This window comes from Triticum urartu, chromosome 1 (assembly GCF_003073215.2).
Source record: "Triticum urartu cultivar G1812 chromosome 1, Tu2.1, whole genome shotgun sequence".
In the NCBI taxonomy this organism is placed as follows: Eukaryota; Viridiplantae; Streptophyta; class Magnoliopsida; order Poales; family Poaceae; genus Triticum; species Triticum urartu.
In genome coordinates this window covers 190,729,743-190,756,887 of record NC_053022.1, presented here as the reverse complement: position 1 = coordinate 190,756,887, position 27,145 = coordinate 190,729,743, and the positions used below count along the sequence as shown (strand labels likewise).

At 50.0% G+C, this 27,145-nt stretch overlaps 1 long non-coding RNA gene across 1 annotated transcript; it reads right to left on the bottom strand.

The window, feature by feature from the left end:
• Nucleotides 1–6,113: 6,113 nt before the first annotated feature.
• LOC125553744 lies at nt 6,114–9,908 on the bottom strand. The gene is made up of 4 exons (XR_007304181.1): nt 8,398–9,908; nt 7,479–7,584; nt 6,999–7,328; nt 6,114–6,901 (listed from the first exon to the last, which is right to left on the bottom strand). It is a non-coding gene; the product is annotated as an uncharacterized LOC125553744 (long non-coding RNA).
• Between the last annotated feature and the right edge of the window lie 17,237 nt (nt 9,909–27,145).

Below are 27,145 nucleotides of genomic sequence, written 5' to 3'. Positions count from 1 at the left end.
GGCGGCCACAACAGATCTGGAGACCCTATAGGGCAAGGAGCTGCTGCAGCGGCATCAGTGTGTCCGCGAGCTTCTCACATTGCGAACACGCAGTAGAAGTTCCCGACCCACCCGCGGCGTCCGGCTCGCGACGCTCCAAGGACCTCGAGCCCCTGGACACCCAGCAGGAATCTTCTCCTTGCCCCAGCGAAGCCCAGTCCGGGAGAACATGGAATGGCCGAACCCGCCATGACCGTGCCCTGATAGCCGGCAACAACTAGGGAAACATGCCAGCTCTAGACGATCGGCGCCAACAAGATCTTCCCCCGTCATCTGGCCGCCATGCCCGTCCGGCTGTCTATGTCCCAGTCGCTAGCCGGCTGGGCCCACATGACATCAAAAAAAATGATGCTCTCCACCACATCGAGTAGGTGGCCATCTCCCTTGAGCTGGAGGAGGACAACGCGATTGGCCCGGCCTGCTTCCGCTCGAACATCCGCAATGAGCCCTTCTCCAAGGGGTTCACGCTCCCCCGCGACACCCCCAAATACAATGGGACCGCCAAGCCAGAGGATTGGCTCACTGAATACACCACCTCCATCAGAATCACGAGCGGCAACCAACGTTTGGCTGCGTGCTACGCCCCACTCATGCTGCAGGGCTCAGCCCAAACATGGCTGAACAGCCTGCCGGCTGGCAGCATCAACTCCTTCCTCGACATCGAGAAAGCCTTCATGCGTAACTTCACTAGCACATACAAGCGGCTCGATCGGCCCTGCCAGCTCGCCATGTGAGTCCAGGGGACGCAAGAGACTGGCCGCCAATACCTCACGTGCTAGACCGAGCTACGAAATAGCTACGAGGGGGTCCATGAGGTCAAAGCCATCCAATACTTCTTGGACGTGTGCCGAGATGGTACCCTGCTCAAGCACAAGCTTCTGCGCTCTCAGTCGACCACCATGGCCGCGCTCGTGGCCACGGGGGACAAGTATGCCACGACCGATGCCGCCATGAAGACTCAAGTTGTTGTGGACGATGCCGGCAAGGCATTGCCGGCACCGCCCTCCAAGCCGGCTGGCGAGAGTAGTCGCCAGCAGAACAACCACCCCGACAACAAGCATAAGGGCGAGCAGCCAGCTCCCCGTTATAAAAACCACCTCGTCGCCGTGGCCGAGCAAGCGCCCCCTGCCGAGCAGGGCGGCAACCGGTGTCAGTGAACCAGCAAGACCGCCTGGCAACCTGCCATGAGCTTTGAGCAGATGCTCGACCCTCCCTGCAAGCACCACAACGGCACGAGGACCTCCACACACACGATCCGGCAGTGCGCCATCACCCAGCGCATAATGAGGGGCGACATCGCTCCGCCTCCTCCGCCGGCATCAAGTGTGGGGCAGCCACCTCTGCCTTCCTCGCCGCCGCCGGCAGCCGGCATGATACGCGATGAGGTGTTCCCCAACTCGAATGCTTGCTACACCGTCTTCACTAGCATGGGCGGAGACAAACATAGCGAGCGCCAGCTTCGACAGGAGGTGAAAACCGTCATCCTGGCCGTGCCCGAGTACATGCACTGGTCAGATCGCCCGGTCAACTGGACCCGGGAGGACCACCTAGCCATCGTGCCTACTCCGGGTGGCTACGTCCTCATCCTCGCCCCCACTGTACTTGCTGAAAAGCACACCTGCAAGTTCTCGCGGGTTCTCATCGATGGCGGAAGCAGCATCAACATCCTCTACCGTGACACCATGACCAAGCTCGGCATCGAGGCGAGGCAACTGGAGCCGACTTGGACTTTATTCCACAACATCATGCCGGGTCTCCCCTGCTCCCCAATCGGCCAGATCCGGCTTGATGTTCTGCTTGGCACCAGCCACCACTTCTGGTGCGAGCCCCTCGGTTTCTAGGTTGTGGAACTGGCCAGCTCCTATCTGGCAAAGTTCATGGTAGTTCCCCACTATGACTACCTGAAGATGAAATGTCGGGTTCCAAGGGCCTCATCACCGTGGTTGGTGACTATAGGGAATCCCTGGAGTGCACCCGAGCTGGCTCCAAGCTGGCTGAGTCACTGGTCATAGCCGAGGAGCGGCGCCAGCTCGACCGGATCATGGCACTGGCCGGCAAGCAGCCGGCTGTGCCGGTCCCGACCAAGGAATCAGCCGGTGAGGCCTCATTCCAGTCATCCAAGGACACTAAGAAGGCCCTCTCAACCCGACTGACCGTAGCTGCAGCCGGTACGTTCTTGTGGGCACCTGCCTCAGCAACAAATAGGAAGGCGAGCTCATCGAATTCTTCCGTGAGAATTGAGATATCTTTGCATGGTCCCCAAAGGACATGCCGGGTGTTCTGAGGAAGTATGCTGAGCACAAACTGCACACCCGCAAGGATGCCAAGCTTGTCCGCCAACCGCTATGCCACTTTTCCGAGGAGAAGCGGAGAACCATCGGTGAAGAGATCACTCGGCTGCTCGGAGCCGACTTCATCATGGAAGTGTTTCACACGGAGTGGCTGGCCAACCCAATCCTCGTCCTAAAGAAGAATGGCACATGGTGCATGTGTATCAACTACACCAGCTTGAACAAAGCATGCCCCAAGGATCCTTTTGCCCTCCTGCGGATAAATCAAGTGATCGACTCCACGGCCGGCTGCGAGCTCCTATCCTTTCTGGACGCTTACTCCGCATCCCCGAAGACGTCCTTCATCACACCCTTTGGGGCCTACTGCTACATCACCATGTCGTTCGGCTTAAAGAACGCCGGCACCACCTTCCAGTGCTGCATGCAGAAGTGCCTGCTGGAGCAACTCGGCCGCAACGTGCATGTCTACGTCGACGACATCATGGTGAAGACCAAGCATCACCTCACGCTCCTAGCCGACCTCAAGGAAACCTTCACCAACCGGTGCTGGTACTAGATCAAGCTCAACCCGGACAAGTGCGTATTCGGCATGCCAGCCGGCCAGCTACTCGGCTTCCTCATCTCGGAGTGTGACATTGAGGCAAACACAGAGAAAATCAAGGCCATCGAGCATATGCGCAAGTCGACCCGGCTGTGTGATGTCCAAAAGTTCACTGACTGCTTGACCTCTCTCAGCCGGTTTCTCAGTCGGCTGGGTGAGAGGGTCGTGCCCCTATATCAGCTGATGAAGAACATGTCGTCATTCGAATGGAATGACCAAGCGGACGAGGCTTTCCGTGACCTCAAGCGCACGCTCTCCATCGCGCTCGTTCTGGCTGCACTGGCTAAGAAGGAGCCGCTTCTGCTATACATCGCCGCCACCTCGTGGGCGGTCAACACGAAGCTAGTGGTCAAGCGTCCGAAAGAAGGCAAGATCCAGCCGATCCAGTGTCCGGTGTACTACCTGAGCGAGGTGCTCTCCGCCTCCAAGCAGAACTACCTGCACTACCAGAAGATGTGCTACGCCGTGTACCTCACTATCAAGAAGCTAAAGCAGTACTTCTAGGAGCACACCATCACCATGGTCAGCACGGCCCCATCGGCGATATCATGGGCTGCTGGGATGCATCCAGCCAGGTGGCCAAGTGGGCCATCGAGCTGGCCAGCCACACCATCCTCTACGAGCTGCACACCACCATCAAGTCTTAGGCGCTGGCCGACTTGCTCATTGACTGGACAGAGATCCATTACCTGCCGCCGCCGACCGACTCGACCCACTTGCGCATGCACTTCGATGGCTCCAATATGCGCTCTAGCTTGGGAGCCGGCATCATGCTCTCCACCCCAAGGGCGACCGACTGTGGTACGCACTACAGATCCACTTTGCCTCCTATAACAATGTTGCCGAGTACGAAGCTCTCATGCACGGCCTCCGGCTGGCCAAAGAGATCGGCATCCAGCGCATCCTCTGCTACAACGACTCAGATTGGGTGGTGTAACAGGCATCTAGCGAGTGGGATGCCCGAGACGCCAACATGTCCAGCTACCGCTTCCTGGTCCAGCAGCTGACCGGCGGGTTCGAGGAATGTGAGTTCCTCCATTTCCCCCGTGCGGACAATGAGGCTGCCGACACGCTGGCCATGATAGGCTCAACCCAGCAAACAATCCCCCCTGACGTCTCCCTCAAGCACTTGCGGAAGTCGTCCATCAAGTCGTCTCCCGACGCCGAGTCCATCTTCGTCTCGGACGACCCCGCAGCATCCACGCCCAACCCTGGAGGGCCCGGCCCAGCCTCGGGGGCTGCCAGCCTGGTCCTGGGGGCCGCCAGCTCTATCTTGGGGGCTGTTGCTCCGGAACCCGTCAAAGTGGTCATGTTCACCGTAGTGACGACTCCATCTTGGGACCAACCAATCGTCGCTTTCCTGGAGAGTGGAGCGCTTCCCATGGACGAGAGTAAGGCCCAACAAGTGCAGCACCGGGAATCCACCTACAACATCATCAACCACGAGCCCGTCAAGCGCAACGCGAAGGGCGTGTTTCGGTGCTGCATCGAGCATGACAAGGGCATAGAGATCCTCCTCGACATCCACCAGGGTGAGTGTAGGCACTATGCCGCCTTGAGGTCCCTGGTGGCTAAAGCCTTCTGCATGGTTTCTACTATCCCACAACCCTCAAAGACGCCGAGTCACTGGTCCACAAGTGCCAGGGCTGCCAATGCTTCAGCAAGCGCAGCCACCAGCCAGCTACGGCCCTCCAGACCATCCCAATCACCTAGCGATTTGCTGTCTAGGGGCTTAACATGGTGGGGCCCTTCAAAACTGCCTGAGGCAGCATGACACACTTGCTGGTGGCCGTCGATAAGTTCACGAAGTGGATAGAGGTGTGACCAGTCAAGAAGCTCGATGGGCCGAAGACCATCGGATTTGTCAAAGACATCGCGGTTCGCTACGGCGTCCCGCACAATATCATCATGGACAACGGCACCAACTTCGCCAAGGGCGCACTGGCGCAATACTGCTTTGTATCCGGCATCCGGTTCAACTTGGCCTCTGTCGCGCATCCCCAATATAACGGCCAGGTCGAGCGGGCAAACAGCCTGATCCTGGCCGGCATCAAGCCACGACTCGTGAAGCCTCTCGTACGCTCACCCGATAGCTGGCTCGACGAGCTGTCAGCCGTCCTGTGGAGACTCTGGACAACGCCCAACCGATCGACTGGGTTCACCCCATTCTTCCTCGTCTACGGAGCCGAAGCAATCATCCCCACCGACATCGAGTTCGACTCGCCCCGGTTCATTATGTACACGGAAGTCGAAGCCAAGGAAGCTTGCGAAGACGACATCAACCTGCTCGAGGGGGCATGCCTTTTGTCGCTCAGCCGATCGACCATCTACCAGCAAAGCCTACGACACTACCACAAGAAGAAGATCAATCCCCTTGCGTTCTGCGAGGGCAACCTCGTACTCCGGCTCGTCCAGCAGCAAGCCGACCAACAAAAACCGGCCTCCCCTTGAGAGCGCCCCTTCATCGTCAGCAAAGCCCAATGTGACCGCAACGGTACTACCTCATCGACACACACAAGCCGAACAAGCGCAAGAGAGACACAACCGGTGAAGAGACAAGCCGGCCCTGGAATGCAGAGCTCCTCCATCCGTTTTACAGTTAGCTGTATGTATATATGTATCACTTCCTTTTGAGTTCAATCAAAGAAATAGGTCCCCCGAATGACACTCGGGGCTACCTATCCTATCAAGTACCGTGTCTCGCACACCTTTATGATTTTACCCTCTCCCTCTGGGTCGGTTCATCTGGCTTGGGGGCTAGCCGGCTCGACCGCACCCTACCGTGCCCCTTAGTCCATTTCAGGGTGTCTGAGTTGCCAAGGCCCTCCTCTTCGCACCAAGCTACAGTCCGACTCTAGCTGTCTGGCTGGCAAGTACCAAAGTCCAAACACACTGGCACTCGGGGATCTACTAAGTTGGATCGGCCGGATTGGTTCAGCCGACACCCTCGTATTCAAGTCTTCGCACGACCGCCTGTGCATCAGCCGGCTTCGCCGCCTGTCGCCAGCCGACCAAGTGGGTGTTTTGCTCGCGCTCAATGTCTGAAAATACCTAAGTATTGTGCGTCCCTTCCCAAGGACGAACTCCTCGTCACAAACCGACACCCTGCTGTTCGACTATCGGGAGGGAGGCCCAAAGAGGAGGAAAATAAGAAAAGGCGTAAGTATGGGAAGAAAAAGCAAAAACACCAACAAAATATTTACATAACAAAGGCCCACAGCCAGAGTTCATTACATCACACTACACCCCTACTGGGTGGACCTGTTACTTAACAAAGTTCAAAAGATAAAGGCAGGATGACTTCATGCGATAGCCCCCGTGCTCGCAAGCTACTCCAAGCTGGCCCCGGTCGCCACGCCGGCGTCGGCTTGCACTGGCTCCATCAAAGCGGCGGTATCACCCAACGTGGCGTCGTCATCCGTGTAGGCCCTCATCTCGTTGGAACTAGCCGCCGGGTCATCGAGCTCCAGGCCGAAGTCGTCGGGGGGAAGCTGTGTGCCGTCCTCGTCCGCTCCATGTTGAACTCATCATGTGCAGCAAATGAGGCAATGTAGCTGGCTTTTCCAGTGATTCGACGTGCCCCCGCCTCCAAGTCGGCCTCCGTGTCGTCTCGCTGAGCCACCAGGCGATCCAGGTCCACGCCCGGGTACTAAGACATGATGAACCACAGCGCCAAGTCCGCTCCCGCGCGGGCCGCTGAAACCCTCCATGCATGGAGATGGTGCACGTCAGCTTCCAACCAATGTGCCAGCCGCGTGACGCTGTTGGGCGCCACCGCCTCCGGCCAGAGAGCAGCCATCATGCCCAACCCGGCCTTGAATAGTCTCTTCATGTGCTTATCGACGGCGTTCAGGCAGGCCTCAGCGGCAAGGATGATCTCCGTGAAGGACCGGGCAGCGTGCCGGTTGATCTTGGCGCCCGCATCCTCCTGGGTAATCCGGTAGGAGCGCACGACCTCCTCCGCCGTTTCCTGCGTCTCCAGGAAGACCCATGCGAAGATAAAGAAAGAAGTCAGTTAGCAAGGCAAGGGGTCAGCCAACCCGCGGGTCGGTCAGAGAAACACTCACGGGTGAAGAGCTTGTCGAGATGCTGCGCCTCGCACAGCATCACATTCCCTTACACGGCCCACACGCGGCCGCGGGTCTCGAGCTCCCTCTCAAGCCCAACGCTCTTCTTGATGACCGCTTTCAGCTCGACGTCCTTCGCAACAACCGACATCCCGTGCTCATCCAGCAGCCAGGCCAGCTCCGCTTGGTAGGCCTTGGGCGCCTTGCTGGCCTCCGCCTCCAACCGCTTCGCCTTGGCCCAAAGCTGGTCATTGTCGGTGGTGGCTCGGTCGTGCTACTGGCCAGCTTCAGCTAGCCATGTTCGGAGGCCCGACACCTCGGCCGGGACAGCTGCGGGGCAAGACCTCAAGTCAAACAGAAGAAGAGAGAGACAAAGATACCTTAAGATTCGATCTGGCTACTCCGTAGCCAACCCAAATCTTGGGGGCGACACCCAATGGGTGCACTGGCATGCCCTCACTGGAAGCACGCAAGTCATACCTTTGGCCTAGCGAAGCTCTTCCTCCTTGGTGGCGAGCCGCGCTGTGGCTATGTGATATCGCCCCAGGAGCTGGTTGTACGCGCTCGCCTGCAGATCGTACAATTCCTACGAGAAGATGAAGTTAGGAGGATGGCAAAAGGGCGCATGTGAAGACCCGACCCGACAGCTACGTAGATGGCCCGGGCCTCGGGGGCTACAGGTGCGCGGGGTTGCTATGGGCCGGCGCTGGATCCGCTCTCCAGCACCTGCTCCAGGTTCTCGGTGGCCTGCAGTGGCACGACCACCGGGGCACTGCTGCCACCTGCCGGCGCCTTCGTGGACTGGCGTCGAGCCCGGTGCACTGGCCGGCATCACCTGCGCCACATCAGTCGAAAGGAGTCCTCCCCGCGACCTCCTCCTCCTGCCTCGTTCCCACTCGTCGGGTCATTCCGGGGTGGCGTGTCCACAACGATCTCCTCGATGTCTTCCGAGTCATCGTCAGCCGGCTCCTCCTGCTCCTGTAGGTCGCGTCCCTCATTCGTTTGCGGCTCTATGATCGTAGTAGCCGACGTCGGGCCCTCTGGCCACTCTGGCCAGGCTAGGTCCACGGCGGCCCTCCCTCTCGCCTCGGCGGCCCTTGCCCACGCCTGGGCCGAGGCCTCCCTCGCTGCCCTCTCAGCCGCCGCCAAGTCCTCCTCGGCCGCCGCCATGTCCCTCCAGGTGAACCGCTCCGTGTCGGCGGGGTCGAGGCCGTGGTCCACCCAGGGCGGTTCTTGCCTGTGCTCGATTGCGCTACTCCGGGTCTTCCTAAAGACGACCTCGTTCCTAGACACGGCCGCTATCGCCGCCAGCGCCAACTCAAAGGTCGACCTCGTGCGGTGAAGACAACCTGAGAAAGATGCACCCAAACAGTAAATAGAAACTAATAGGTACACTTACCCAATGGCCGTCAGAACGGCTCGCCTCGGCGCCGCAGCCGGGGCGGCTCGGCGCGCCTCTCGCCACACACTTCGTACTCGGATTTGGCGCCACCATCTTCTTCCAGTGTGGCCGGCGTGAGGCGGCAGACTGGCGGGACGGCCCTGTCCCGCCCGTCTTCTTCAGACGCCTCGGGGGTCGATGCTGCCATCTCGTCCAGCCAGCAGTGTTGCACCGCCAACGCCCATTAAGCCTTCATCATCGTTGTCCGCCCAGTGGTGTAGAAGATTTGGGGGCGGTGACTTACCCGCGTCGCGTGTCGCGCCGGCTTCAGCACCAGCCGGCTACGAATCGGCCGCCTCCATGTTTTCGGCGATGGACTCGCTCTCATCCGAAGCCGACAGGTTGTCCAACAACATATGCGCCCGTGGTCCGTCCTGGATCGGCTGGGCCACAAACAGCTGCGGCTCTCCCGTCGCATCTGGACAAAGGAACAACCTAGACATAGCGAAAAACAAAGACCAGGGACTCACCACTAGCACCGGAATTTGCCGGTCGTAGGGCGCCTTCCCGAACTTCCACTCGGGGGCCAACTGTCCTTGGATATGCTGTTGACCTGGTCAGTGACTTGCTCCGATGTCAGCTCCCGGGTCGACATCCGGTAGGCTCGTGCCAGTCGCTCATCTCGCCGATCTTGTGTGGCCAGCGCTGCAGGGGCAGCACCCATCACACGATGATGGCGGTGATGAGGTCGGTCCCGGTGACCCCTTGCGCGCCGTCATCTCGGCGATCCGGCATCAAATGTTTAGCACCTCTTGTGCCGGTTTCTTGGGCAGGTGGCCCCCATTCGTCTTGGCGAGCGGCGAGGGTCGGCAAACGGCGTTTGGTTGATAAAATCCGGCTGCGGGTCGACATTGCTCACATAGAAAAATGTATTCTGCCACTTTTGGCACACTCCTCAATGGGCATCTCGTGGAACGGCCCGTTCGGTCGGCCCGAGACCACAGCGGCCTCGTAGTCGGACATGACACGGGCTGTCGACCCTTGCTGCTTGAGGAACAAGAGGTGGGCCAAGAGCTCCGTGTCCGACATCACGCACAGATAGCCCTCGCAGAGTGTGGTGTAGCCGGCGAGCTGCAGCACGACGTTAGCACCCAGATGGTGCGGCTGTAGCTTGAAGAAGTCGAGGAAGGAGTGGAGGAAGAGGCTCGCAGGGAGGCCGAACCCCACATATGAAGTGAGAGTAGAAGACCACATGCTCGCTCTCCCGCGGCATCGGATGTCGGCTGCGCTGGTCTCAGATCCCTTCCAAGATCCCTTCGGCTGCGACATCGGCGAGGGTCTCCAAGGGCGCGATGCTAAGAAGGAAAGCACTATGCGCGCGTGAGTGTGCAAGTCGTCGGGTGCGGCAGCTCGACGCTCAGGTGTCAACCGCGCGCTGCGGCAGGGACTTGCTCAGGCTCCATGGAAGGCGAGGAAGAAGAAGATGGAGGGGATGCAATGGTGCGTGCGTGGGCATTTCCACCACGCCCCTCCCTCCTCATTTATAATCGCGGGGGAGTGGGATCGTCTGCGCCAACGTTCTCAATTCCCCACATCATGCTGGCATGTTCCTCGTGCACCTTAACTACATGGATAAGCGCAACCGTCCGCCGCAGCCACATTCAATCCCGCACGCGTGGGCAGAGGGCGCGGGATGGTGGGCCCCGGTCCGCCGCCACGTCTTATCGCGCGCGTGGCCTGGTAGAGCCTCACCCACCGCTGCTCCGCACGTGGTGATGCATCGGGCCGTGGCACGCACACCCTACCCTCTCAAGTCAAGAGTCGGCTGGCGCTTTAGTTTCCCGCCCAGGCCGGTGTGCAGCGATCCGACTTTCGAAAGCCGACACACAGTGGATGTTGTTAGGACCCGGTGATTGCAAGTTCATCAAAGACAACCTCCTCAGGGGGGATAACACTACAAAAAACCACTTTCAAGCCCCACCACGACAAAGTTGATAATGATCTCCCACCCCTCTCCGGTGACACACCCACCCCCTCCGGCGATCTCCACATCTAGCCACCAATCTCTAGTTCCTCTCCAATAGATCTCTCGGGCGTTTTGGGATCTACACGCTCATACCCATCTTTCATGGCTTCCAATGATGGATCCACCCTTGGCTTGGACTTCTCCAAGGGTTTGGTTTTTGCAGATAAGGTTTTTCAATCTACTGGTTTTACGGTCCACCCTGTGGATGATTTGGAGATCTTCACCATGGTGGTCTCTTTTGGGCGTCATGATTTTTGTTTGAATAAAGATTCAGTCGCGGCGGCTTTGGAGGCGACGATTGGTGGTTCGGCTATTGAGTTCATGGTTTTCTTGATCAAGGATAAGGGATTTGGATTTCAAGTATCTTGCAAGGCAGTATCCATGATTATTCTAAGTCTTAGATCTTTTGCTTGTGATCATTTCAAATGTTACTTTCATCTTTGGAGTAACGGTGGCCCAAATTGGGGTCGTGAGTTTAAGATTTGGAAATTAGAATGTGATGCTGAGTGGATCCTTGTTAGTCCCTAAAAAAGGCGTGCTGCTCTTGGTTTGTTGGCCATGCATAATAAACCTCCAAAGTCCTTGTTCAAATCTACTTGTCCAGTTGGCAAGAAATTATCATTTGCAGTCTTTCAAAACTACCCAACTTGTCGTGGTTATCATTATCCAGCCTCTGAAAATTGCATTCAAACTACTGAAGATGCGGGTTATCCGATTCCATCACATGAGAGGGTAGTCATTCATCCAACATTGTCGGCGAATCTCCGGTGGACGTCGACGAGGCCTTCAATATCTTTTGGCACGGTGCAAGATTTGCTGTCTCCGGCTGATCGGACGCCGCCCTTCTCGGGCGGGAATCATGGTTCTTTGAATGTGGACGCCCATGGCCATGTTGGGCCATCTTCGGTACATGCCACGAGCCGGGAGGAGCGGGCGCCTTCTGGGCCGCCGGATGTGGCTCAGCAGGACACCTCTTCTGGGCTATCTAATATCCCTTCATCGCAACAAGCCAGAGAAGATTTTGACAATTTGATTTCTAGAATGGTTGAGGAAATACATACATGTCAGAAATGCTTGGAAAAGGGTCACTTTGCTACTGCTTGCACGTCCAAACTATGGTGTATTTCTTGCCTTCGGGTCGAGCACGTTAAAAAAGATTGTAACCGATTTGCTCAGATCTTGGGTTTGGTTTCGCAACCAAAACCCAGTAACGTCGCAACTTCCGAGGTGCATTGTGAGAATATCTCTGACATCGCATTTACCAAACTTGGACCTCCCTTACACTTCCGCTTTACTCCCTCGTCCAGTTCCATCAGCCCCGGCCCCAAGACACCTTCGACTCCTCTACCTGCAACGCCCCCGCCGCCGCTCCATTCACCGTCGGCGGAGCGGGAGTGCTCTGTTCCAACGACCAACTTCCATATGGATCCTCTGCTATACGTTCCGGCTGGTCACCACATCGTCGACGGTGGGGACGATCAGCTGCCAAGAACTTTTGTGACGCCACATACCCCAATTGTGTGCCATCATGAGGAGTTCATGCTTGCTGAGGTAATGCCTATCCCTCCACCGGATCAGATTGGGGCTGCTAGAGAGGACGTGGTTCAGTGGCTGCAAGCGCATGGGGTGCTAGTCAGGTCTGTGCAGCCTTGGATACGCTCTGTGGGCCTTGTTGAACTCAGAGATGCTGCGGTTAGGTTCAGTCTGCTTCAACTTCCACCCCAAGCTTTGGGAAATGATCGCTTCATTTGCTTTATGAAACATGATGAGGGTGAGTCCTTCCGCGGTGCTCAAGGTTTTCGTCAGGGTTTGCTTATGTTCCTGGGCTTCCCATTAGATCTTCGTAATACCGATGGTCTTAGAGCAGCAGTAAACACATTTGGCAAGTTTCATCACTTGATTAGTAAGGATCCATATTTGGTTCGATCATTGGTTTTGCTTCATTCCCTGAAGATGTTCTTGTCCCCCGTGATGTGGTTTTTATGGATTATGCTGATTGGAGTGGTCCTTGGGTGTCTTGGCATGTGCCTTTGTATAGTTTGGGTGCAAATTTTGTGGAACAGATGCCGCAGGACGAAGACTAGATGCCTCTCAATGGCAATCCGCACCCAGTTACTGAGGTTCCTTTTCCAGAGATGTCGCCGTTTCTATTGCCCCCATTTCTAGCTCTGGGGTGGAATCCTGTACCCCTCCTCCTCCGGAACCTACTATCAATGAGGTGGAGGATGAGAACTGGGGAAATTGGAATGAGCCGGTGGTGCAGCCTGCACCTCAAGATCAGGAGTCCATGGTGGTAGACCTTTCGGCCCAGCCAAGTTCTGATGTTGTTCAGCAGGTACCTATTATACCAGTTATCGCGGTCGATGAGGACATGCCTGAAGCCCCAGATGCTCATGTAGATGATGCTCATGATTTAGAAGTGGCCAACAATTGGGCAATTGTTGTCTATCAGCCTCCTGTGTTCGTGCCTGAAGTTGAGTTACCACTTGTTGTTCCTTTTGGGCCTGTTTTGCCGCCTGAATTGGTTTGGAAAAGAACTTTTGAAAATCTTCTGCAAGCTCCGATTGCTTTTAATATCCCAAAGCCAGTTGTGCTGCAGCCCATCTCTCCGGTGATTTTATCAAAGACAAGTTGGGATTTTGCTTTTAGGGATATGGATCTGCCTTTGCTCACATGGAAGGACCAAGAGCCCGTCAGGCCTGTTGCCAGGGCCTTGTTTTCTGCAGATGCTGAAGAAACTACTGGGATAGCTCCAGTGATTTCAAAATCTCGGAGGCCTCACAAAACATTGGCGCCAACATCTCTTGTTGACACTTCTGTTACAAGATGTACTAGGAGCTTTGTCCAACGGGATGGGTTCAAGCCCACCTTCCAGGAGCTCTCTTTATAGCCGAAGAGGCAGAAGCCCAGAGCCAGGCCTTCCACTGCTGAAATGCCAGATGATCCAGCACATGAAGAAATCCCACCAGCTACACCTGTTAGCCGCCTACAAGAAATTGGAAGGGAGCTGGAAATTGATGCTGCTCTTCTGTCAATGGATGCACTTATGGTGGACCCACCAACTGCTGCTGCCATTAACTCTGATGATTAGTGTGGCTTTGTCTCCATGGGTCTGGCAAGCCCCTAAATGTGCTTTTTATTTGTCCTTTTGTTGGATGTTATATTATGAAAACTTCCATGTAATAATGGTGGGTCAGACTTTTATGTGCTCTTTTGGACACATGGCATTGTTTGCTGTGTCGTTTATGGATCCTTTTATGCTCTATTTTAATGAGTATCCAATGTAGAAACTGGAATGTTATGTGTTGGAATGTTAGAGGTTTAAACTTTGAAGCTAGGCAGAGAGCAATTAGGCAAAAAATTGATGAAAGCCAGTGTGCTATAGCCTGCCTTCAGGAAACTAAATGCCCTTCTTTTGACTCTAGATCAATCAAAAGTTTCTGCCCTAAGAGGTTTGATAGTTTTGCTTGCTCTCCTTCCATGGGAGCCTCTGGTGGAATCCTTGTGGTCTGGAACTCCTTTGTTTTTTCATGGGACCTTAATTGAGGTTCACCAATTTGTTGTGGTTATTGAGTTTGTATCCAGGCAGAATAATGACAAATGGACTTTGGTTGTTGTATATGGGCCTTGTCAGGGTTAGGCCAGGGATAATTTTTCTACCTGGCTATACAATCTGAATATACCTATTGAAGAGAACTGGTTGCTGTTAGGGGATTTTAATTTCTTGAGGTCTACAGATAACAGAAATCTACCTGGTGGGGATCTCAATGATATGTTTATCTTTAATGAGATAATTGGGCATCTGGGCCTCCTTGAATTGCCCATCAAGTGCAGAGCTTATACCTGGTCAAATATGCAAGACACCCCTCTTCTTGAGAAGTTAGACTGGTTTTTCACTTTAGTGGACTGGATTTCAGACTATCCTATGACTGAGGTGCTTCCTCTTGCCAGGACTACATCTGACCATGTTCCATGTGTGGTCTCTATTAAAACAACCATCCCAAAGTCAAATATCTTTAGGTTTCAGAATTATTGGATGGAATTAGATGGCTTTATGGATTGTGTAGAATTATCTTGGAAAAACCATCCAAGAAGGGCCACATAACTGCTAGAATTGCAGATAAATTTAAATAATTGATGATGTGTCTCAAGAGGTGGCAAATGAATGTTTCTAAATTGAAGCTTCTGATTAGTAAATCTAATCATGTTATTTTCCTCTTAGATGATTTGGAGGAGTGGAGGCCTATGTACAGATAGGAACAGAACTTCAGAAGGATTGTCAAGTTGCACTTGGAAAAGTTGTTGCATTTGCAATTCCTTTATTGGAAAAAAGGTGCACCATTAGATACATCAAGGTGGTAGGTGAGTACACTAAGTTTTTCCATGCCATGGCCACTGAGAGACACAGGAGAAACTCCATTGCAAGTCTTAAATTGTCTGATGGTACTGTGGTATCTGACCATTCTCATATGGAAGGCATTATCTGGAATTGTTCTAAAAACAGAATGGGCACCTCTAGAGGCATTAGGATGGGATTTGATCTCTCCTCTCTTATTTCTCACGTGGAAGGCCTTGACATTCTCACCAAGACATTTGAAAAGAAAGATATGGATAATGTAGTCAAGCACATCCCTGTGGATAAAGCTCCAGGTCCAGATGGGTTTAATGGGTTGTTCTTCAAAAAGTGCTGGCATATAATCTCTCAGGATTTCTATGAACTGGCCCAGGGTTTTTATGAGGGCTCTGCTGTTTTGGAGAATATAAATGGGTCATACATCACCCTGGTACCTAAAAAGCTCAATCCTGGAGAAGTGGGAGATTATAGGCCTATTTCTCTTACTGGAATGGGGCTGAAGTTTCTCTCTAAAATGGCAGCAAACAGATTCCAAGAAGTGATATTGCAATGTGTTCACAAGAATCAATATGGATTTATTAAAAGCAGAACAATTCAGGACTATATTGGCTGGACTATTGAGTACTTGCACCAGTGCCATCTGTCTAAGAGGCCAATTCTAATTCTTAAACTTGATTTTGAGAAGGCCTTTGATTCCTTGGAGCATGAAGCAATAATGGAAATTTTGAAGCACAAAGGTTTCAATGACAAATGGATTCTTTGGATGAAACAGTTGCTGACCACTGGTACTTCATCAGTCCTTCTTAATGGAGTCCCTGGGAGGAAATTTGTTTGCAAAAAGGGAGTCAGGCAGGGTGATCCAGTCTCTCCTCTCTTGTTTGTTATAGCTACTGATCTTCTACAAACTGTGATTAATGACATGTTTAGAAGAGGAATTTTATAGCTACCTATCCCTTGTCATGATCAGGACTACCTAGTGAATCAGTATGCAGATGATACCTTGATCATCTTGCCTGCTGACAGGGCCCAGCTTCTTGCTTTGAAAGATATGCTCCAAGTGTTCTCCCAGTCCACTGGACTGGATGTCAACTACCATAAATCTTTCATCATCCCCATAAATGTTGATTCTGCAATTATGATTGATCTAGCTGCTGCTTTTGGTTGCCAAATTGGGAAAATGCCCTTTACTTATCTTGGATTGCCAGTGGGAACCACAAGGCCAAAAATGGTCGATTTTATGCCACTTGTTGACTGCATGGAAAGGAGAATGACTGCCAGTTCATCCTTCCTCAATCAAGGTGAAAGGCTGCAATTTCTCAACTCTGCTTTGTCCTCCATGCCTATCTTCTTTCTGTGTAGCTTGGCTGTTCTCTGCTGGTATTCTCAAATAGTTGGATGGAATCCAGAGGAAATGTCTTTGGAGGAAAAATAGAGGTGAGCCAGCCCCCTCACTTGCTGCTTGGGAGCTTATCTGCAGGCCAAAGAATAGGGGAGGACTTGGTATTCTCAACTTGGGGGTGCAGAATGTGGCTCTGCTCCTCAAGTTTGCTGGTAATTTCCTCAATAGGAAAGATATTCCTTGGGTGTCTATAATTTGGGACTCATATTACCATGGAAGGGTTCCTCGAGGAACATTTGTTTGTGGCTCCTTTCGGTTGAGGGACATTTGCAAGGTCATGCAGAGTTTCAGGGAGTGTTCATGGGTTCATATAAATGAGGGTGACACTGCACTCTTTTGGTCTGACAACTGGAATCTTGGTCATGATGTTTCTTCTCTACAGACAAGATTTCCTAGGCTATTCTCATATGCTAAGGACCCATGGATTTCAGTCAAGGATATTTTTAGTTCTCAGGACATCCTGCAGCATTTTCACCTTCCACTGTCTGCACATGCATTTGAGGAGTTGAGCTTGATTCAATCTTTGATGGGTTCTCACAAAAGAACAACTGGCACTTAAGATGTGTGGTTTTGGCAAGTCTCTTCCAAGTAGTATAGGCCAAAGATGTTTTACTCCCACACTTTTGTGTCTGAATCCTTTAATCCTTTGACCTGCTAGATTTGGAAGTCTTCTTGCTCTATGAAGATTAAGGTTTTTGCCTGGATGGTTATCATGGACAGACTGAATACAAAGGACATGGTGGAAACAAGGCATTGGCACATGGACGATGGAGTTCACTGTAGGCTATGTCCCTTGTAGGCTAGAGAAACCAGGGATCATCTTTTCTTCAACTGCAACTTCAGTGTAAGAGTTTGGAATTACCTGCAGATTGAGTGGGCATCTGGAGACTCAATGCCCGATCTGGTTTTACAGGCTAGGAGAAGTTTTGATAAGACTTTTTTCACTAAAGTTGTGTTCACTGCATGTTGGAATATCTGGATCATTAGAAATGCAAAGTCTTCAGGAATGAGAGGGCCAACTTTAATAAGTGGAGAGCTGCTTTTAGGCATGACATTACTCTTTTGCAGTATAGGATTAAATCTGCCTTGAATGATGACCTACTCAAGTGGATCTCTTATCTACCCCCTTAAGGCTTAGTATTGTAAGGTTATCCTTTTTCTTAGCTTCTCCCCTAGATTACCTCTTGTAATCAGCTTGTTGTAACTTATACTTTCCTTTATTAATAAAGTTTTTGCCATGCTGGGGGGGGGGGTTGCCCCACAGTTCATAGTAAAAAAAAGCCACTTCCATATGATATGTGTTTGTCATAGTAGGTCATGTTTTCTGTCATGCATGTACATCCATGACGATTTTATGACATAATCAAGATAGGCATACCATGCGGTCCTAGAAGTGTTCCATGACAATACCAAAATTATCATCATCGAAGTGTCCACTTCCATGACGATAAATGGTGCGTCATGGAAGTGTTTTCGTCATGGGTAACCAACACGTGGCATCCACTGTAACGGGTCGCCATTAAGCTATCGGGTTTGGGTATCGATCCGATAACCCGTTAACAACCCGGACAAATGGGGATTTTCCATGTGTAACTCATTCGTCGGAGGAACCACGTGTCAGCTCTGCATTGGGACAGATGTCATCCAGTGAATCAACGGGATGCGACTATGATACATCGACACGTGGCCCGGCCCAACAGCGGCCCATTTAGGTCAAAAGGCCGGCCAGTTTGACTTGGTCAAAAGGAAGCGGGCCGGCCCACGGAAAGCCTGTTAAGGGCCTATTCACAAATAGCCCATTTACAACCCGCGAACTCATGACCTGTTACGGCCTATCCGAATTAGGCCAAGTAACATCATCTAGGCCGTCCAATATGATTCCAAACCATTGTAACTTCTGGCCCATGTATGGCCCATGACGTCTTTTGGCCCAATATGAGGCCCTTTGTAACTTTGGGCCCAATAAAGGCCCGTGGTGAAACTAGCCCAAAACGAATATTGTATCACTTTATACCCATTACTGGCCATTATTCCATTGGGCCGTCTCCAGCCCGTGGTATCTTTCGGCCTTCTAAGGGCCCATTTATTCTTGGTCTCATTTCCAGCATTCGATTACTCACGGTTCGTTACTAGCCTGTTCTGCTTGTGGGCCAAATTCAGCCATGGTTATAGTCGCCCCGTTTGTGGCTCATTAATCCACTGGGCTATTTTCATAGCGTCATCAAATACGACCCAATAACGACCAGTTATGCCTGTCGATAGAATTAAGCTCGTTATACATATCGGCCTATTAATGGCCCATTATGCCTGAGCCATAAACTGACGATTCTGGCCCGTTTAAGGCACATATAGCGGTCCGTTATTGGTCCATGAATTAGTATGACCCATGTTTGGCCAATCGATCATACAACCCGTAGAAGGCCCATTGATTCCACGGCCCATAGAAGGCCCATTGATTCTACGACCCGTAGAAGGCCCATGGATCATACGGCTGATGGTCACTACAGCAGGTAGCGGGAATATGGTTAAAACGGTTCGTATGTTGCCCATGGTTATTATGGCCTAGTTCAAAAATACTTTATTGTGGCCACTAGAAAACTGCGGAAAAAGAACTGCAGTGACTACAACCAAACAAACAAACAAGACAATAAGGAAATAAATAAGCAAGCAACTTACGCTAGGCTATTATGGCTATTACCCATATTACATCCACTGGGCATCAAAGTTCACCACCGGTGCAAATATAGGGAACAAAGCAACATACAAGAAACCGTCAACCTACACATCCACGTCTATGAGGAAATCATCTACATAGGCCACTACAAGGCCAGGGAGGATAGAACGACATTGGCCTTCTTCGACCGGCTTCAATCTTTGGATGCCATTGTTCAGAAGAGCGTTGACCTGTCCACGAAAGCCGATGCTACTTAGCCGTTGTTCGGTGGGCCAATGCCCTGAGTCGAGGAGGAGGTCATCGATGGATGCATCTTTCTTCTTTCCTCCTGTAACCAGCACTGCATCGCCTCGTGGCCTTAATGTTTTATTAGTGTATGGCATTTTTATTCCAGTTGTAAATGACATGTGTGATCCCTTGCTCTTATTTGGCGCTAATTATATGTAGTATCATTGTCTTAGTCCTGGTGTACTACCTAGGTCCTGGTTTATTAGTCCCTTTTTAATTTGTGCTAAATTTTGACCAAAGATTTAACTGACAAAATGTTAGTGCATGTCAACAAAAATTACATTGTTTGATTTGTATTTGAACATAGTTTTCAATGATATAATTTTGGTGACACGCATGAACCTTTTGTTAGTCAAATTTATGGTCAAAATTTGGCACAGATTACGATGGGGAGCAATAAACCAGGATGGAGGTAGACTGGTCACCATCTTGTTTTGTGTCAAATTTTGACTTTAGCGACCCAACCTAGATGGAGGGAGTATATATATTGGCGTGACAACCAAACTTATATATATATATATATATATATATATATTCAAAACTGAGCGTTACTACATGTCACGAGTTCAAAACAAGAAAGTGGAAGAAGTGCAACACGCCTGTGTTGTTCGCATCGCACCCCACACTGTCGTTCCGGCCCGCCACTCATCGCGCATTGGCTTGGCATTTTCTATGTACAAGTTATAAAGTTAAAACTGCCGCATTCGCGTCACACCCCCACATGGTATGTCCGGCACGCCGCTAAAGCTAGGGAACGCTTGTTGTCTTAGCATCTTCACTGTCAGGTGGGGCCATAGTTGAGCAAACTGACTATCAGCAAATCCCCACCCCGCCCACCGTGCGCCGGCTAAGTTAGAATTAGAAGAGATAAATGAGGGAGAAGAGCTAGCTATAGCACCGACGCTGTTGTCAGATGGGACTCATGTCGATAGAATGGAAGTACTGAGTGATCATATGTCTAGTACTGAGTACCACTAGGTGGGTGCGTGTGACCTATACCTGTCATCACTTTAGCTCTCCTTTTCAAACCACAGCTACGCTTCATAGTACATATTTTTCACGCATTTTTCCTCCTATATGTACTCCTATGCTATTTCCATGTGCTTCCTTTCAACGACATGTGGGACATAGAGCATCTGGGTCGTAGTGCATGCACGACTCAAAGCATATGCAACCATGCCGACGAACTTTACATTTCAGACCTGATGAGTTACATGCAAAGCCCCCATGGAAGAATTACTACATGCAAACCGGATTATTTTCATAGAAACCAAAGCATGTTCATTAAGTTTTCGACATAACACATTTATAAAAAACAACCGGACCTAAACTAGTCTAAGGGCCTCTTTGATTCGCAGGATACTAAAAACATAGGAATGTAGAAAATATGATGGTGATGAACCGAGAGGAGGAGTACTGTACATGCTAGAGACTGGACTATAGTACATTGATTTTTATGGCCATATCAGCACATTGTTTTCTATGGTCTATCGCCTGCTAGTTCACTGGGCTGCCGTGTTTCACACTCGTCCAACATGAGTAGTATTATATACTACATAGTACTATATATACCGCATGATTCTTTGCTCCTTCTTACTTTGCCGACATGTGGGAGAGCCAGCATCCGGGTCGACGTGTCATGCACCAGATTAGAGTGGGGAACGGAAGGGGGGTATCACCCCGGTTGTAGCGCAGCAGTAATAATGACTATAGTGTGTAGTCATATCACCAGACCCCATCTTTCCAGCAGTAACGAGCCATCAAATCGCACAGCCCTACCTTTCCAGTGAGAACGCACAAGTATAGGGGATTGCAACAATTTTGGAGGGTAGAGTATTCAACCCAAATTTATTGATTCGACACAACGGGAGACAAAAAATATTCTCAAGTATTAGTAGTTGATTTGTCAATTCAACCACACCCGAAAGACTTAATATCTCCAGCAAAGTATTTAGTAGAAAAGTAATATGGAATTAACGGTAATGGTGGCAAAAGTAACAGTAGCAGTTTTGTAGCAATTGTAACAGTGGCAACGACAAAGTAACATAGCAAAGATCAATATGAAACGAACTCGTAGGCAATGGATCAATGCTGGATAATTATGTTGGATGGCATTCATCATGAAACAGTTATAACCTAGGGTGACACAGAACTAGCTCCAATTCATCAATATAATGTAGGCATGTATTCCGTATATAGTCATACATTCTTATGGAAAAGAACTTGCATGACATCTTTTGTCCTACCCTCTCGTGGCAGCGGTGTACTAATGGAAACTAAGGGAGATTAAGGCCTCCTTTTAATAGAGAACCGGACCAAACCATTAGCAGTTAGTGAATACATGAACTCCTCAAACTACGGTCATCACTGGGAAGTGTCCGGATTATTGTCACTCCGGGTTTGCCGGATCACAACGCGTAGGTGACTATAACTTGCAAGATAGGATCAAGAACACAAATATATTCACGAAAACATAATAGGTTCAGATATGAAATCATGGCACTCAGGCCCTAGTGACAAGCATTAAGCATAGAAAGTCATCGCAACATCAATCTCAGAACATAGTGGATAGTAGGGATCAATCCCTAACAAAACTAACTCAATTACATGATAAATCTCACCCAACACATCACTGTCCAGCAAACCTACGATGGAATTACTTACGCAAGCAGTGAGCATCATGAAATTGGTGATGGAGGATGGTTGATGATGACGATGGCGATGATTTCCCCTCTCCGGAGCCCAAAACGGACTCCTGATCTTCCCTCCCGCGGAAGAACAGGAGGTGGTGGCAGCTCCGTATCATAAAACGTGATGAATCCTTCTCTCTGTTTTTTTTCTCCCCGAACGTGAATATATGGAGTTAGAGTTGAGGTCGGTGGAGGTCCAGGGGACCCACAAGGAAGGGGGGGGTGCCCTAGGGGGGGCGCCTCCACCCTTGTGGACAGCAGGTGGGTCCCCCTTTGTTGATTCTTTCGCCAATATTTTTATGTATTCCAAAAATATTCTCCGTGAAGTTTTAGGTCATTGTGAGAACTTTTATTTCTGCAAAAAAATAATACCATAGCAATTCTACTGAAAACAACGCCAGTCCGGGATAGTTCCATTCAAATCATGCAAATTAGAGTCCAAAACAAGGGCAAAAGAGTTTAGAAAAGTAGATACAATGGAGACATATCAACTCCCCCAAGCTTAACCCATTGCTTGTCCTCAAGCAATTCAGTTGACAAACTGAAAGTGATAAACAAAAACTTTTACAAATTCTGTTTGATCTTCTTGTTGCAAATATGTAAAGCCAGCATTCAGGTTCTCAACAAAGATTAAAAAACTAACCATATTCATAATAACATTTAGGTCTCACATTTACTCATATCAATGGCATAATCAACTAGCGAGCAATAATAATGAATCTCAGATGACAACACTTTTTCAAAACAATCATGATATGATATAACAAAATAGTATCTCGCTAGCCATTTCTGAGACCGCAAAGCATAAATGCAGAGCACCCCTGAAGATCAAGGACTGACTAGACATTGTAATTCATGGTAAAATAAATCCAGTCACAGTCATACTCAATATCGATTAATAGCAAAGCATACAAATGACAATTGTGCTCTCTAACTGGCGCTTTTTATAAGAGGATGATGACTCAGCAATAAATGTAAAAAGATAGGCCCTTCGCAGAGGGAAGCAGGGATTTGCAGAGGTGCCAGAGCTCGAGTTTTAAAATAGAGATGAATAATATTTTGAGCGGTATGCTTTCATTGTCAACATAACAACCAAGAGATCTAGGCATCGTCCATACTAGATACATTATAGACGGTTCCCAAACAAAATGGTAAATTTTATACTCCCCCATCACCAAGCACATTCCACGGCTGGTCCGAAATAATGGGTACCATCCAACTAACAACAATCCTGGAGGAGTTTTGTTTGCAATTATAGTTTGATTTGATTTGATCATGCAACCGGGCATCCCGGTTACCAGCCATTTTCTCGTGAATGATGAGAGGAGTCCACTCATTGTGAGAATAACCCATCTAGCATGGAAGATAGTGGAAGCCCCCAGTCGCCATATGAGCAATTCGAGCATACAAAATAGATTATTATTTGAAGGTTTAGAGTTTGGCACACGCAAATTTACTTGGAACGGCAGGTAAATACCACATATAGGTAGGTATTGTGGACTCATATGGAACAACTTTGAGTTTATAGAAGTGGATGCACAAGCAGTATTCCCACTTAGTACAAGTGAAGGCTAGCAAAAGATTGAGGAGCGACAACCTAGAGAGCGACAACAGTCATAAACATGCAGTAAGATTAACGAACATTGAGTGCAAGCATCAGTAGGATATAAATCACCATGAACATAAATATCGTGGAGGCTATGTTGATTTTGTTTCAACTACATGCATGAACATGTGCCAAGTCAAGCCACTCGAATCATTCGAAGGAGGATACCATCCTACCACATCACAACCATTTTAAAAGCATGTTGGCATGCAAGGTAAACCATTATAAACTCCTAGCTAATTAAGCATGTCATGAGTAACTATAATCTCTAATTGTCAATGCAAAAATGTTTCATTCATAAAGGGCTCACTGGTGCGCATCGGTCCTAAACAAACGGTTTTTAACCCCTTTCCATGACGACATTTGGAACTGTTGCCAAGTGAGTGTGGGCGATAGGGGGGTCCTTCCCACACGACCCAGAAACCGTTGGGGATAGGGTGCCTTGATGCATACAGTTGTCCCTATATAACCGTTTTTGATATCTCGAATATCCCAAACGCTTCTTCCTTGCTACTCGTTTGTGCTCGCATTTCGATCATAGTCGGAATTTTGTGGTTCTGCCTAAAACCAGGAAGATTCCTGGCACGGGAGTTTTCCAGGCAGATTCTAGGCACGGGAGTTTTATGATGCCTGGCACATCACAAATAGTTCATGAATATAAACCGTGTATGATAGGTAGACAATCACACACATTTAGTTTTCCCGCACCGTATGTGATAGTGTCTGACATCACACACACTTTGCAAACGGAAACTGTGTGCATGCTTGCAGACGTTTCCTCTCTGTGTACCGTCTCGGATTATGGTGGTTCAACCGAAAGTAGCATGCATTCAAACATAAACATAGATAGTTTTGCATAACCGAACATAAAACATAAATTTAAACTAAGCTGAACTACTTTTGGTCAAAGTAGAGGTCGATCCAATCCTTCCTCGTCATGTACGGTGTGTTGTGAGCAGGGTCCGGGCTAGTACCGTCATCGGGGTCGCTGGGGAAGGCAGTCCTCCACTCTTCGATGTCGATCTCCTCGTCCTCGAGGCCCACCTCAACACCCTCTGTGCCGCCGTCACCGCCGCCTTCGACCTCATCATCAGAGGAAAGCACGATAACCTCGCCGCCCTCTATGCCGCCGTCCTCGCCGCCTTCGACCTCATCATCGGAGGAAAGCGTGATAACCTCACCGCCCTCCGCACTGGCAAAGATCGCCCGCTCCGCCTCCACGAGCTCCGGTTGCTGCCGGCGGAGCTCTTGCATGTAGGCCTCATCGGCGGCCTCGGCCTCGAGGCGCTCCCACGCCTCGCGGTCCTCCCGCACCATAGCCAAGCTCACCACCCCTGGCTCTGGCGGAACGAGGTCGACCAGATGTGTGCCAAAGGGGAAATTGAGCCTAGCCGCCGCGCCGTGGTAGCGGACCTGCCAGTAGTCATAGTACATGGCCGCGAGCTTGGCCGTGTGGAAGCTACCGAGCCACCGGTGGGTGTGGGTCTCTCGATCTGTAATCTCGGCGACCCACATCCCCCACCGCCTCTGCCAGACCCCGAGGTAGGACTTCATCAACTGCAGGGTCCGAGGGAAGACGGGGAAGTCCTAGAACCGGCATAGGGGCACGGCGGCGGGCGGATCGGGGTACCGGTGACGGCAGATCGGGCCCACGGATGACTACGGGGACACCTCGGCGGCCACCTTGCCGGCGTCGGGCGAAAAGGCTGTGATAAACCTCTTTTTGGCCATTGGCTCCTCGAGCTCCCTGGCACATAGGAAGAGGTTGAGGATGGAGGCGCCAGCGATGGCTGCGACATACCAATGGTTTCGAGGGTTGTGTGTGTCTGTCTGAGCGAAGGTTTTTAGGGTGTGTGTGGAGGGGGCGGTGGGGCAAGGTTGTGTTTGAGGAAATACTGCGGCAACTGAAAATTTTGCTAGGCGGGAGTAACAAGGCGGGGCTACTGAAAATTTGGATCAAGGGAGAGCAGATATTTTTGAGATTGCGAGGGATGCAGAGGCGGGAGTAAAATGCCGGGGCTACTGAAAATTTGAATCAAGGGACTGAAGCAAAGCGGGATTAACGGAGATCGCACATGGTCCGCACGTACTAATCGTGTGCTATCAAACATTAAAACCTTCCAGGCGGTAGATATTTTTGAGATTGCGAGGGATGCAGAGGCGGGGGTTTTTGGGGAGCGAGCTAGTGTGCTTGACACACCGACTATGGAATGTAGCCGACACAGCTTCTCCCGTACGCCATAGGCGTACTAGACACCGACGGTGCTCCAAGATATTTTGTACTACATCTCACATGGTTGGTGATAATAAACTGTGTGGGATCTACTTGATTTGAATTACAAAATGGGGTCACAGCGGCCATGGACGCTGTTTGAATTGCTATACCTTTTATCTGCAGTGAACATGCAACTATATGTGTGTCATAAAAGAATTGGAATTATTCAGGGTTCATTTGGACATTTTATACATTAAACTGGTTTTCTAGCCATTTCAGGTGCACAATTCAAAATTAAACTACATGCACATGCTCCGGTGCATTCAAATTGGTTGAAAAATCAAATCTGTGTCCTTCAGTGCATGCTTAGGTTCCATGCAAGAAATGGGAATGATTTTTTCGGGGTTCGTTTGGCATTTTTTTATACATTAACTAGGTTTTCTAGGCATTTTATGTTCATAATTCAAATTTGAACTACAAGTACATCCTCCAATGCACCAAAGTTGGTTGAAAAATCACATGTGTGTCCTTGGGTGAATTTCCAGGTCCCATGCAAGAGATGAGAATGAATTTCAAACACTAGGGCACTGTTGATTGCCGGCAAAACGTTGAGATACCTGGTTTTTAAATTCTAGTAAATCCGAAACTCGTCTAAAATTCATGAAACTTGGCATGCAATCATGGAGTGACATCAACATGTCATGGTGAAAATTTTGTCCCATTTGGGTTAGGTTTGGGTATAAGCTTCTCACAAACCAGAGCTTCTCACAACAAGCATGATGGTTTCGATATGGAATGTACCACCTTTGGGGACGGGACGATATCTGTTGCCTCTTATTGCTTTCAAAAATTTTCTAGTGTCAACATAGAACAACAGGATTGTTGTGTTTAATCTTGGAATTTTTCGGGGTTTGTTTGGCCTTTTTATACATTAACTGGGTTTTCTAGGAATTTTATGTGCATAATTCAAATTTGAACTACAGGAACATGCTCCAATGCACCAAATTTGGTTGAAAAATCACATGTGTGTCCTTGGGTGAATTTCCAAGTCCCATGCAAGAGATGGGAATCAAATTCAAACACCAGGGCACTCTTGATTGCCGGTAAAACGTTGAGATGCCTGGTTTCTAAATTCTAGTAAATCCAAAAGTCATCTGAAATTCATGAAACTTGGCATGCTATGATGGAGCGGCATCAACATGCCGTGGTAAAAAATTTGTCCCATTTGGGGCAGGTTCGGGTATAAGCTTCTCACAACAAGCTTGATGGTTTCGATAGGAACATACCACCTTTGGGGACGGGACAATATCCGTTGCCTCTTATTGCTTTCAAAATTTTCTAGTGTCAACATAGAACAACACGAGTGTTGTGTTTAATCTTGGATTTTTTCCGGGTTCGTTTGGCCTTTTTTATACATTAACTGGGTTTTCTAGGAATTTGCTGTGCATAACTCAAATTTGAACTACAAGCACATGCTCCAATGCACCAAAGTTGCTTGAAAAATCACATGTGTG